General features: G+C 44.9%; 1 long non-coding RNA gene across 2 annotated transcripts; it reads left to right on the top strand.

The window, feature by feature from the left end:
• Positions 1–7,885: 7,885 nt before the first annotated feature.
• Positions 7,886–11,565, top strand: LOC149121911 (uncharacterized). Of its 2 annotated transcripts, none has more exons than XR_016221085.1 (3): positions 7,886–8,099; positions 8,679–8,832; positions 11,154–11,560. It is a non-coding gene; the product is annotated as an uncharacterized LOC149121911 (long non-coding RNA). The 2 variants fall into 2 exon arrangements; XR_016221086.1 differs by lacking the exon at positions 7,886–8,099 and adding an exon at positions 8,193–8,292 and having other exon boundaries at positions 11,154–11,565.
• Positions 11,566–11,999: the final 434 nt, after the last annotated feature.

The raw sequence follows: 11,999 nt of genomic DNA, 5'->3' as shown, positions 1-11,999 counted from the left end.
AAAAGCTAAACTTCCGACCATAGCATGCTGGGGCCACAGTGAGCTCTCCCTACTTCTCTATACTCATCTCACTGCGGTCAGGTAATCTGGCTCTTTTATGTTCTAAAATGTCCATCTCTGCCCTTTCTGGCTTCACAATCACTGCTCCTGGTGGTCTCTCTGCCTGGAAGACTTCCTTCACTTCTCATGACATTCTTCCCACCTTTCAGGTGCCAGCTCAAACATCACTGCCTCCAGGTGGCCTTCCATGATCACCCTATATAAAATTTCTTTCCTCAGTCACCTCCAGTTATTCTATTAATTTCTTTTTTTTAAAGATTTATTTTATCTGAAAAGCAGAGTTACAGAGAGGCAGAGAGAGAGAGACAGTTCTTCCATCTGCTGGTTCACTCCCCAGATAGCCACAAAGGCGGAGAGCTGGATCAAAAGTGGAGTAGCCAGGACTCGAACCAGTGCCCAAATGGGATGCCGGCACTGCAGGTGATGACCTTACCCGCTATGCCACAGCACCAAATTTCTTTTTTAAAAACAGACCTTATCATTGCTGAAAGCTATTGGGTTCCTTATGTCTTTGCTTTCTTATTATCCATCTCTCTCCTTAAAATTTAAGTTCTGTGAGAGTTAAAGTTATACTTTAAGCCATAAGTCTTTTCTGGACACACAGTAGATACTATTTAATATTTGTTAAATAAAGCAAAGGATGAATTTATCTTTGAGAACAGATGGCTCCTTAATTAAAAAAAAAGTCCCTGAATCCTTTAGCAATGTGCAAACAAAGCAAAGAACTTCTTTTGGAATTGAGCCTTTGGAGACAATGCATCTTCTGCCAGTCACTCTTACCCCACGTCCAAATGAATAAAAGATTCCTTTTCCACTTGAAAAACATTTCCCCACCTAATGGAAAAGTACTTGACTCTAGAATGCTGTGCCTGCAGGGATTTAGGAGGATCTATAATGGGCTGGCCAAGAAGAGTCCGTGTAGAATGACTCATCTGGTAGAAGTTGTCATGGAGGACAAATCTGTGAGAGTGTAGGTGCATGGATCAGCATAAATCAACCAACGGCCCATCTGGGATGTGTCTGCTTGTACTCATCCATACCTTCTTTGGGAAGCTTGATTCCAAAGGGTGCTTTAAAGACAATGGTATTATTCCCTAGAATCACCTCAAGAAGTCCTATTACTTTTGCAGCCCATGTGCCGCCTGCCTTAAAGCTGTCCAACTCTTAGCACTTTTGACTGAACTATTGTCATTGAAGAAAAGCTAATTAGAAGTCAGACAGAGGTTAAAGTTCCCCCAAAGACAGAATTTCAACTGGAGAATTGGGGAAAGTTTCCAAGCTTGGCAATCAGAAGTGTTTCTTATAGCCAATAAGGTGACCTCAAGTTCACCTACAGATAGAAGTTTGAGAAAGCTGAATAAATCCCAATCTATTTTCACTCAATGAACGAAAAGATAAAGGGGAAAAATCTAGACATTGTGTTACTTGTCCTGGGTAAATCAATAAGGAAGATGCTCTTTTTCAAAGGTGCATATGGGCTTAATGATCCTGAAACCCTGAGTTCAGAATTGAAACAATATATATATATATATATATACACACACATACATATACATATGCATATATATAAGTATAAATCTTGCTCTGAAACACTGGCTTAAAATAAAAGATTAAATGAAAATGCACATGAAATGCTGACTATAAATTATTATACATATTATCATCAACTATTCAAATATTTATCTTTTCTGGGGACCATATGCCCATGGGGGTTGGTAATGAGATAATAAGCTCTTTTCCATTAATATTCTGTCTTAAATTGAGCCCAGCTTTATGAGGAAAAAAACACTGTTGTCATCTCAGGTGTCACTGGCCTCTTGGTGAAGGGGCTGGCAGATGCTGCCAGAATCGCCCTGGGGAAAATCGCAAAGTCAAGGTCAACTTTCCCTCTTCTTTTTCTCCATTTGTCACTCTTGTTTCTTTCACTCTGAGTCTGTTTCTTCAGGGTCTCACTGATGTTCCCTCATGATCCTCAGGGTTTGTTGCGTACCATCCCAATAAGGCAACCCCCTTTGCTGGGACCTTATATTAGTCTGTTTTCATTACTCTAACAAAATACCGGAGTCAGGCTACTTTATAAAGAAAATGGGTTTATTTAGCTCACATTTCCAGTGGTTCAAGGGCACAACGCCTGCTTTGGCTCAGCTCTGATGTCGGCCATCTTGGATGCACCTGTGACGATGGATAGCCATGTTGCGAGCAAGTGTGGGAGGAAGAAATCACATCACCCAACAGGGAGCCAGAGAGAGGTTGGGGTTCCACACTTCTTTCCAAGGCATGCCACCTACTGACTCGAGGACTCCCATTAGGCTCCAACTCTTGAAAGTCCCACCTCCCACCCTTTCCACACTGAGGATCAACTCCCCAGCAGGTGAACACTTGGGGAACAAACCATGTCACAAGACCACAGCTGGTCTCTACCTTCCTTTCCTCTATTCCATCAGAATAGGCTCTCTGCTCCTTTGCAGGCAGGGAAGTTTTTCAGTTGTTTAATGTGGCTGTCACAGTGGCCCTCCAGCCTTAGAAATGAAGTTGCCCCTTGAGAGTTAAACTCTAAATGAATTTTTAATGGATCAGTAGAAATTAGCAAGTGCCTTAAAGTGGTCATATGAGTCCCCAGGCAGTACAAATGGACATTAACCAGATTGAAGATATTAATATGTATCTAACGAATGGTGGGTGGGCAAGGTTTGGTCAGCCAATGAGGGAGCAATCACTTGCCAGGGACAAGACAAGCAGTGTCAATCTAAACTGACCAAAGATAGAGGCCCTCCTGGCTGTGTTTCCAGTGTAGTCTGGGTAGATGCCAACCAAAGTCCCAACTTGTAAAAATTCCATCTGCCACACCCACATCTCCATTTTTTTCCACTTTCTCCAAGCAACAGTGGATGTTTTGACTTCCTATGCAGCTCACTTGCATGAAAAATATGCACTGATCAGGCCAACACATTCTGTGTATCTGGTAATTACTTTCCATGCTGAAAATTTATCAGCAGGTCCCCTGCTTACCTGATAGTGTGGGGTAAGCTATACGGCATCAGCACCTCTGGAGTCTCATGAAGTTTCTGAGGGCAACAGGCTGGTATGAAGGTGTATCTTAAAGGGACAAGTCCACTGTGGATCACTGTTGGTGATGAGTAGAGAAATTGTGGAAGTCAATGTCACATTGTCTGTAATCAAAAGAAATGCAAATTGCACATGGTTATGGGTTTACCAACGTACTCCCAAGAGATGTTGAATCTGTACCTCCTGCCTCCAGTATCTCAAAAATATTTGCACATAGGGTCATTGCAGAAGTCATTAGTTAAGTTAAAATGAGGGTAATATGGAAATAGGATGGGCCTTTTGTCCAGGATGTCTGATGTCCTTATAAGAAGAGGAGAATTCGGACAGAGTCACAGAAAGACGACTGACATGTAGGGAGGGAAGCAAAATTGCAGTGACGCTGTCACAAGTCAAAGATAACCTGGAGCTACCAGAAGCTGGAAGATGCAATGATGGATCCTTCCCTAGAGACCACAGAGGGATTATGGTCCTTTCAACACTTTGACTTTGGGCTTTCAACCTCAGAACAAATTTCTGTTGTGTAAAACCGTAAAGCCGCCCAGCTTGTGGTAGGTTGCTATGGCCACATAGCAACTACCCAAGGGCATCACAAGCGCACAGTGTGAAGAGTGTCCCAGGAGGAAGCAGTCTGTGAGTTAGGGCTGGGTCCCAAGGGGAAGGTTGAGGAGAAGAGTGTCGGAGCTGGAAAGCCGCTACAGTCCTGTACTACAGTGCTTGGGCGATTGTAACAAAATGCCTGTGAAATCCAAGATCAGGCCCTGGTGGTGTCTGATGCATGCTCTCTGCTTCATAGATGGTGCCTTCTCTGTGTCCCCGTGTGATGGAAGTGCAAACAGGATCCCTACCGCCCCTTTCATAAGCACACTAAACCCATCTGTTTGGGCTCTGCAGCCATGATCTAGTCAACCCAAAGGCCCCACTTGTTAATAGCATCACCTTCAAGGTAAGGTAGGTTTCAACGCATGAATCTTGAAGGCACACATGCATTCAGACCATAGGAAGTCTCCTCTTGGTAATAAAACCTCAAGGCCTGGAACCCGTTCGACACCTGTTCATGACCGAACGGAAGTAGGGAGCCAGAAACAGAACTTCACCGTTTTTGGAATCACTGTTTTCTCTTTGTAGTTAGCAGTGAAATCCTTAAGAGTAACATTGTTATTGGTGAAAAGATTACCCCTGTTCTTTTTCTCACATGGAAGAAGACTTTCCAAGAGGACAAGGCAGAGAGAAATGCAAGATTTATTTAAGTCAGAGACTCTTGCTCCAAAAGAGGCAAAACTGGAAGAGGCTGGTGGTAGTGGGGTATTTAAGCACAATTTTTAGGAAAAAAAAAAAAACAAAAAAAAAACAAAAAAAACCTGACATTCAACTAACACCCAGCTACAAGGAGGGGGAGAAAGTCCATCAATAGACCTGATTTGTAATCTTATTTGCCCTGTCTGGTTTGCTCCTGATAAAATGAGAGAGCCATGGAAGGGTGGATCTGTTGCTATTCTCATAGTAAGATTAGAAGCTCCCAAGAAATGGGGCAGGCACATTTGTTTTGCTAAAAGCAGCTTTTTGGGAGAACCATGCAGTAGGATTTGGCCACCTTGATCATGCTTAAGATAAATTTGGGGGCAAGCAAACATTTTGCACCCTCAATTTCCACCAAGACCAACCTGAGACAGGGGTTTCAAGAGTTGGGTAACGGCACCGTGTCATCCAGTCTTGGGGGAAAGAGTCCCAAAGGAGAGAAACCTGGGGAAAGGAAGGAAAAACGGTGTGGTGGCCCCACAGTGTCCCCTGGCCAGCTTCCTTGGAGGGCATGCTGGAAAATCGCTCAGGAGTCACCAATTCCTTTGTCTCACAAACAAGCTTTTCATCATTTCCCCAGTCTTCATCATCATTTCCCCAGTCTTCATCATGTCCACAAGTAAGTATTCCCTCGAGTATTCAAGTCAGAAATTGAGGCGTCATCTTCAGTTCTTCCCTTCCCTTCACCCTCTCCTCCCACAGACTGGGAAATCCTGTAGAATTCACTGCTCTACACATTTCCTGAGCTCTCCCTATGACAATCCCACTTCAGTCCAGTTTTGCACCATCATTCTCCCAAAGACCACCACCAACCATCTAATTGGTCTCCCCACTTCCACTTCTCCTCCTTATCCCTTCTTCATTCAATAGCAAAAGTCATCTTAAAATAAAAATGTGATCCTAACTCCCCTGTTTAAAACTGTCCATTTGCTGGGGCTGGCATAGTGGTGCAGGGGGTGAAGCCACTGCCTGCAACGTCGGCATCCCTTTAGAGTGGAGTCCTGGCTGCTCTGCTTCTGATCCAGCTCCCAGCTAATGCGCCTGGGAAGGCAACAGTTGATGGCCCAAGTGCCTGGGCCCCTGTCACTCACATGCAAGACCTGCATGGAATTCCAGGACCCTTGTTTCGGCTTGACACTGCCCCTGCCCTGGCCATTGCAGCCATTTGAGAAATGAATCAGCAGGTGGAAGATTTCCTTCTCTCTTTCTCTCCATCTGACTTGGTTGCTCTGCTTTTCTAATAAAATAAATAAACTTAAAAACAATCTGATTCACTGAGAATTAATATGCCAACTTTCTACCATGGCTGACAAGTCATTTCACTATTCAACCCTGCCTTTCTCTCCACTGTCTCTTCAGTTGTGCTTGTACAGTTTTTTCAGTTTCTCTGTCTAGAACTCTTTCCCACCATGAGGCCTTTGCACATGTGGTTTCTTTGATCAGGAATGTAACAGCCAGTCACATAACCAGCTATTCAGTTTCAGCTTGCATGTCACCTCCAACAGGTCTTCCTTGGTAAGCACTCACATCTATGAATCTTTATCCCAACAGCTCATTTGTTTCTGTAGAGTAAGTACCATAACTCGCAATTACTTGACCTTTCTCTTTCTTTCTCTTTCTCTATCTCTTTAACTTGTCTCTCAATATGTATGTTTCCTGAAAACAGGAACTATGATTATCTTGTCCATCACTGTATCCCCACCATCTAGCACAGAACCACAATAAACACTCAGTCATATCGTTTGAATGAACAAACGCTCAGTGTAATCACAGTTGAATGAGACCCCAGGAATGGAAGGTGGAGATGGTGTTGAAAGGCCACCACAAAACACACCAAACACTGGAGTTAAAGGAAAGGCTTATCTTCAGGGGCCGGGGGTCGACAGGCTGGAGGGAGACAGTGAAAAGAGGGCCTGTGTGGGAAAGCAGGTCTCATAGCCTTGCAGGGATAAGGAAGTGGGAGCAGCAAATCCCGTTAGGGTAAAGGTGGAGTTGTCGCTTGTGGTTGGGTCATTTGGTCACCTGCCTTCTAGTAAGCCAGGCTGGATTTTGGAGAGGCTGAAACTTACTGTACAAGATGGCGACTGGGCCAGAACCTAAGATGGTGCCCGGGGCTTAAGATGGCGCCTCAGATAAAATGGCACCGGTTTCGCTAACAGGTGTAGCATGAGAAAGAAGACAGAATGATTTTCTGGACAGTGAATTTTCTAAAATTGCATGAAGGATAATTTCATTCAGTGTGACAGTAGCTGTGTTTGCAGTCCAAAATGCTGAAAAAAGTATTAATACACCTAAATATGTCTATTGAAGCATTATTTATAATAGTAAAAACAGTCTCTTCACTAATAGAGAAAAAGATGTATTTGTGAAGACACTAATATTCACCCTATAGAACTTTAAAACTATCAAAAAAAAGCTATGTAGAAGCAAATTGCTGTCTTTATCTGTAATATCCATCTGCCAAATAAAAGGTCAAGTGATTTTCCATGTGTAAGCTTGTTGCTTTTCTTTTCTCTCTTTCTTTTTTGTATTTGTGCCTTAATAGAATGATAAATTTGGCCGGTGCCGCAGCTCACTAGGCTAATCCTCCACCTTGCGGCGCCGGCACACCGGGTTCTAGTCCCGGTCGGGGCGCCAGATTCTGTCCCGGTTGCCCCTCTTCCAGGCCAGCTCTCTGCTGTGGCCAGGGAGTGCAGTGGAGGGTGGCCCAAGTGCTTGGGCCCTGCACCCCATGGGAGACCAGGAGAAGTACCTGGCTCCTGTCATCGGATCAGCGCGGTGCGCCGGCCGCAGTGCACCAGCCGTGGCGGCCATTGGAGGGTGAACCAACGGCAAAGGAAGACCTTTCTCTCTGTCTCTCTCTCTCACTGTCCACTCTGCCTGTCAAAAAAAAAATACATTTACCTTTGGTTACCGGTAATATTATTCATTAATCCCAAAGACACTTAAAGAGTGCATATTTCTTTCACAAAGAATGCAGGTGGATTCAGAAGTTTTCAGAAGGCTATGAGTATCCTAAGGGCATTGCAACCACCTTCCAAGACAGAAAATCTAGGTGGCTCTTGATAAAGTGGAGGCTTTCAAAGTGTGGTCTGCAGACCAGCAGAAACCAAATTCTTGGGGCCAGCTCTGTGGCACAACAGGTTAAAGCCCTGGCCTGAAGCGCTGGCATCCCACATGGGCGCCAGTTCTTATCCCAGATGCTCCTCTTCCAATCCAGCTCTCTGCTATAGCCTGGGAAAGCAGTGGAAGATGGCCCAAGTCCTTGGGCCCCTGCGCCCACGTGGGAGACCTAGAAGAAGCTCCTGGCTCCTGGTTTCAGATCTACAAAGCTCCGGCCGTTGTGGCCATCTGGGGAGTGAACCAGCAGATGGAAGACCTCTCTCTCTGTCTCTACCTCTCTATAACTTTGACTTTCAAATAAATAAAATAAATCTTAAAAAAAAAAAAAAAGCCAAATTCTCAGGCGCTCATCCAGACCTGCTGAGTCACAGACTCTGGGAGCAATCAGGTTGGAAGGCTCCCTCTGAGTCTCAGGCACTCGGAAACCCGAGAAGCACTGGGTAAAGCAATGGGCTGATTACCAGCTCCAGGTTTACTGAGATCTGCCCGAGGAAGGAAGCTCTGTTCCCACCCTGGACCAGCAAGGAAGGAGCCAGTTTCTCTGTGCATCCCTGGTATGCAGACAGTGCCACACACTCTCCTGTGTGAGCAGGGCTCAAGTGGTGCCAGGGGCCATGAGATGCTGTGCCCCTAAAGCCCCCCTCTTCCGGCAGAGCGCCTCCTCTTCCTTCTCACCTCTGAGTGGGAAGGGCCATTATTCAGAGAGCAAAGAGAGCTGCTTTCTCTTTAGCACCTCCTCTGGGACAAGTGAGCTAGTTTCTGTGGGGTTTGGTTTAATTTTTAAGTATTTGCTTTTTATTATTTATTTGAAAAGTGGAGAAAGAGAGACGGAAGGACAGAGATCTCCCATCCACTTCTTCACTCCCTAAATGCCTCTAACACCCACAGCTGGGCCAGGCTGAAGCCAGGAGCCTGGAACTCACCCAGGTCTCCCGTGTGGGTAGCGGGGACTCAAGTACCTGGGCGACCACATGCTGCCTTCTGTGGTGAACATTAGCAGGAATCAGGAGTAGACCCGGGACTTGAACCCAGGCACTCTGATGTGGGATGAGGGTGTTAAGCGATGTCTTAGCTGTGCCAAACGCCCACCCCAGAAAACTAGTTTTTAACCCAGACTAATCAACTATTCACAGCTGTACTTGGATCAGATTGAACAGCCCGCTCTGGAGTTCCCCAAGATCTAAAACGGAGCCTCAGTGCACTGTCATTAGGCTCATTAACAAATGAGAGGACAGAGACCCAAGGAGCCAAGGTTCCTGAGGCTTCAGAGCACGGAGGAGCTCCCAGGTCTGTGTAATTCAGGACTTCGTGAACTTCCTCAGCTCGGTTCTCTTTCTGTGCCAGGCTCTGGCAACATCTCTGGGCTTTTCTTTCCACATCTCTGCAGTAGGGCCACAGCGCATGTGTGGGGGAGGGCTACTATGAATATTGGTGCGGTTTTGTACTGAAGGAGTTAAAAAATGTACTACCCCGAAATATACTGCTTAGGTAAATGAGTAATTTATTTTTTACTTCTAAATGTTTTTTTAAAACATTATTCATTTTTATTTGAAGAGCAGAGAGAGATCTTTCATCTGCGGGTTCATTCCCCAGATGCCTACAAGAGTTAGGGCTGGATCAGGCTGAAGTCAGGAGCCAGGAACTCAATGCAGGTCTCTCATGTGGATGACAGGGGCCCAGGTATCTGATGCATCTCTTGCTGCCCCCAGGACATGCTTTAGAAGGAAGATGAAATTGGGCTGGTACCGCGGCTCACTAGGCTAATCCTCCGCCTGCAGCGCCGGCACCCTGAGTTCTAGTCCCAGTCGGGGCACCGGATTCTGTCCCAATTACTCCTTTTCCAGTCCAGCTCTCTGCTGTGGCCCAGGAAGGCAGTGGAGGATGGCCCAAGTCCTTGGGCCCTGCACCCACATGGGAGACCAGGAGGAAGCACCTGGCTTCTGGCTTCGGATCAGCACAGTGCCGGCTGCAGTGGCCACTTGGGGGGTGAACCAACAGAAAAAGGAAGATTTGTCTCTCTCAGTCTAACTCTGCCTGTCAAAATAAATAAATAAATAAAAGAGCCAAGACTCAAACCAGGCGCTCAGATACGGGATGTGGGCAGACCAAGCAGCATCTTGGCAAGTAGGCCAAATGCCTGCCCTTAGTATTTATTTATTTAAAGGCATTACACGTGATTCTAATGTAGTATTATCAGAATCGAGAACTACTGTTTGAAAATATTTACAAGCTTTCTTTTTTTTTTTTTTAATTTGACAGGTAGAGTTAGACAGTGAGAGAGAGACAGAGAAAGGTCTTCCTTCCATTGGTTCACCCCCAAAATGGCCGCTAAGGCCGGCACACTGTGCCGATCCGAAGCCAGGAGCCAGGTGCTTCCTCTTGGTCTCCCATGCGGGTGCAGGGTCCAAGGACTTGGGCCATCCTCCACCGCCTTCCCAGGCCATAGCAGAGAGCTGGACTGGAAGAGGAGCAACTGGGACTAGAACCCGGCACCCACATGGGATGCCAGCACCGCGGGCGGAGGATTAGCCAAATGAGCCACAGCACTGGCTCCAAACTTTCTTAGCCATTCTCTTATTTATATTTCTAGTTGTCAAAGGTGAAAGACACTAGATTCACTAAATAATTCCGATTACAATAATCTAATCATCCCCACCAAAAGAAATGCTGCTTGATGAAGCTAAATCCTTAATACAGCTCTGCCTGAACCATCAATTTACTGGTGCATTTTGAATGATCTTACAAAGCCTTAAGGAAGGCATTTGACCTAGTGGATGAGAAGCTGGTTAAGATGCCCATGTACCATATTGGACACCTAGATTCAATTTCAGGGTGTGGCTCCCTATTCCAGCTTCCTGCTAATGCAGGAGCAGGTGATGGCTCGAGTAGTTGGGGCCCTGCTACCTGTGCACCTGCTCTAGATTGAGTTCCTGGCTCCAGCTCCAGCCAACCCGTGGCTTTTGCAGGTATTTGGTGAGTGAACCAGTATTTGAGAGCTGTTTGTATCTTTCTCTTCTCTTTCTCCCCTCCTTTCTGCCTCTCCAATAAATTTTTAAGTCTGTTTTAAGGATAAAGACTATTTTCTCTTTCTGTCCTTAAAGACTGAATACTCAAAGCCAAAAAGTTAATGTAAGTTCCTTGTTTTGCAAAACAATGAGATCTTTGGGTGGGGAGGGATCATTTTTCTGCTTTCTGCTTTTGGCTCAAAAATTAGGAACTTTCAGATTCTAGGAGTTCCTGGTTAGGAACTTTGTGTTTTTGTCCTTTTTCTTGCTCCTCCCACTGGAAGTATTTCTAGAAGAAACCTTTTTTCAGCTAGGCTGTGCACTGGCTGCACCTGTTCTTCACTTCTTGAGGTGGCAAGTGCAAGAGCCAGCCCTACCCTGTGACTCAGGAAAGATCACAGGAAGCCTAACTTTGTCATTGGTTCCAGCAGCTTATTCTGGTCCAGTTCACTACCTACTAATCCAATATTCTGACTTCCACTTGACTTATGGTCCTATCTCTCAACCGACTCAACCAAAGGGGTGACTAATGCGTTCCCTTGAACAATTTGACCTACATGGCCGAAAAAACCAGCTTGACTGTCTTTCTTCTGTTTCCACTAGATTCACGCTGCAAGGTGGTATGGCGAAGCACTCACTGCAACTTTATCACCCTGGCTTTCTGTCAAACCAATTGGTTTTGGCTGAGAGAAATGACGACTGGATTAGCAGCGACTGGGAAGAATTGGTCATCCTGATTGTGTGCCTGTGTTGATGGGTGGAGGCTGATTAAGTCCGTACAATGCTTCTGTTGTAATGCTTTCTAATGATTCTGGGCTAAACAGGAACACAGCTCGAACTGAGTTATAGTTCCCATGAACTGATAGAAATTAGCTTGCTGCTGTTTTGGCACAGGGCAGTTAGGATGGGTAGAGTCAGGATTATGGAGGAATTGCCATAAAATTTTACAATTTGATTTTCACTATTATTCTTGCTTTATTGGAAATAAATGGTTGCTGTCATTGACAGAAAAGGGCTGAAATGCAGAAGTTCCGTGTTTATTGACTAGAACAACTCATTTAACCTTTTTTTGTACTGAGGTGTTTCAAACTATAAAAGAAACTGTGACTAGTCGAGTAATGCTATAATCGTTGCTACCTTGGGACTTGGGTTAGTCAATAGCGGAAAACTAGTAAAATATTCAGGAAGGCTCGTGCCCTGAATCCATAAGATGACAATTTTGAAATAATATGCAATAAAATTAGATGATCTGGTTACATAAATATATTGAATTAAAGATAATACCTTAATTCTAGCCTTCACAAATTAACATTTAAAATAATAACTCATTTTTCTTAAGGAACTGACATGATTATAATATTATAGACTCAGATCTGCATCTTCTAATGAAATTCAATTTCTCAGGTTTTGAATTCTGAGGACTGTATTCCGAAGAAAATTGGATGTTTT

The sequence above is a fragment of the Oryctolagus cuniculus genome, chromosome 15, assembly GCF_051225735.1.
Source record: "Oryctolagus cuniculus isolate XC-2025 breed Fujian yellow rabbit chromosome 15, ASM5122573v1, whole genome shotgun sequence".
NCBI lineage: Eukaryota > Metazoa > Chordata > Mammalia > Lagomorpha > Leporidae > Oryctolagus > Oryctolagus cuniculus.
This window is presented reverse-complemented; position numbering and strand designations above follow the sequence as displayed.